Here is a 2,563-nt window from a genome sequence, read left to right as displayed (position 1 = left end):
TCCGGGTCATCCATGATCCGCTCGGTGGCTTCCAACCAGTACTCAGCCACATTTGGGGCCACTCCAGATACGCCCCTAAAAATCTCAGCTCCGTTGGCCCGAAGTCGTTCAAAAATGGACCCCCTATTCATGGGCCCGACGTTAGCTCCGGCCACCCTTTCCAAAACCCTTAACATGGCCTGAGACAGAGCATCATCCCCTGCGGCCCGATCATACGGCCCATTTTCATTAACCGGTGGTGGACGTACCTCGCCAGCTGGCATGTGTTTAGATGACGCAGATCCAACTTGAGTGCTACCTCGGCCTCGACCACGGCCCCTTCCTCGAGTAGCCCTTGTACTCATAACGATTTATCTGATTACGAATTTTATGACATTAGTTTACTGGTTTCACTATTTATTACAGAATGTCTTATGAACAGATAGAGTTTCAGAGTTATTTTCGTGCAATCACAATTTAGCTACGGTCTCAGTTTTGTAGCCCTAATACTACCTTATCAATAACACTATCTCTAAGGCTCAGTACTATCTATAGTATTATCTCCAGTCCAGTTCCATATAAATATCTAAAGCAGAAAAAGAACACTTACAGACTTGGTGCCGGGGATTCAGTGTGCCACTTCTTTATCAGTCCATAAAAACCCATGTTTTTGTTTACCGAAAATAAAAAGATTTCATTTGAGAACACTTTCATTTCAAAACTATTGATTTAACCTCGTTCAATAGAAAAACTTTGAACATCTTTGAAAAACTTAAATTTTTTTTTAAACAGATTTTTGGACCCGATCCACAGCCGAGTTGTTGCAACCAGGCTCTGATACCACTAAATGTAACACCCCAAACCCGGCCTAAACGATATGACCTGATCTGATGCGCCACATCGAAGCGTTCAAAACATTCCGTATTACTTAGTTTGGAAAAAACTTAGTTGGTGTTGAAAAGGTACTTTTAAAAGTAGGTTAAGGTGAACGAAGTCAGGCACCGTAGGAAACCAGAAGAAGAGGAGGTGAGTCCGTCGGATTGCTTAAGTACCAAGCTCCTTCGGATCCAATCCTAGACATGCACACCGCCATTGCCACACTCTAACATCTCGTATAATTTTTTGCGAAAACCGTGTGATTATGCCCATCTTAAGAAAATGATTAAGGTTGAAAAACGTTTGCTTAAAATATTTATTCTCTTGGAAAACATTTACTTTGCTGAAACTTTGTGCATCATCGTGATCTTTTAAAACAAGTAGTTTTTATAAAACGAACCCTAGTGCTAACCAGTTTAATAATCCTCAAAATAAAATTAATAAAAAGAGCGGCCTTATTACAACTTCAAGCACAATAAAAATAATCCAAATTAAATGCTAAACTTATTTAAAATCGGCAATCAATCTTCATGGCCACTCTGAATCCCGCCCAGCTCCAAGTCCACCAACTAGGGCTCACCTGCAAGGATGGAAGAGGAAAGGGTGAGTTTGGGAAAACTCAGTGTATATAGAAAACCCATCCAAAGCCCAAATCAGCTCGAGCCCATTGGGCCTAAGCCCTATTCAGACAACAGTACACAGTGGAACAAAGCCCTTTTCGAATCACAAGAGCTGGCCTTAGCCCTTTTTAACATAACAAGATGGCCCATAGGCCCGTTCAATAACATATGTAACAATATCATAATGAATGCAAGCCCAACTGGGAGACTACTCAACCCACCAACCGCTACATCGCCTGTAATGACCCTACACTCCATGTGGGAATATCTCAACCCACCCAAATTTCTACACTCCACAGCTTGTAGCAACGCTGCTCAATTATCAGTCACTTGAGGCAAATCCTCCAGTACGTGGATGAACCACATTCAAGATTTCCTCCATCAATACCCCAATCCCATGCAATGATATTAATAAATGCATATCATGTAAAATACGCTTTAATCAATCATGCGGTTTAACCAATTTAAACCCTAGGGTATTTCTTAATTATGCTCTTTAGGGTAATTTCGTACTTACGCAACTACACACGTTATTCTAGTAATTCTTAACAATCATATGCAATTTGATTCTCCCATCTAACCGACAGCTACTTTGCCCACCTCTTGCCCATATTGGTAGTAAGCCTATTGGGCCCAGCTTTTGGCCCATCGAGGCCCTATTTCAAGAAATGCGTTGAAACGTCACACAAACTTACTTACCACTTTGCGGTGCTAGATCTAACAATTACTCTATGTCTTGAGAGCATTCGCATACTCACAAACCTATGAAATGCCGAATTTGGCATTTCGCTTTTTGCTTGAATTGAACTAAGAAAAGGTGTTCAGACACACCGATTCATGACGATCGCCCTCTTGAGATCTCTTTCGATATCCTACAATTGATTAGCACAAGGCTTATTTACAAACTATAATCACTAAATTCCAAAACTTACTCACCCATGATCGAACCATGTCCCTAAAAGCCTTTGAAACCTTACCTTTTTGTCAAAATCGATAGCTAGCTCCGAATCCGATTGCTCCAATGATTCACGCTTTCAATCCAACACTTAAGAAGACTCTAATCACCGAGAGAAAACATTAGTTACAAT

This window comes from Gossypium arboreum, chromosome 6 (assembly GCF_025698485.1).
Source record: "Gossypium arboreum isolate Shixiya-1 chromosome 6, ASM2569848v2, whole genome shotgun sequence".
Classification (NCBI taxonomy): Eukaryota; Viridiplantae; Streptophyta; class Magnoliopsida; order Malvales; family Malvaceae; genus Gossypium; species Gossypium arboreum.
Note: the sequence above shows the minus strand (reverse complement) of the source record.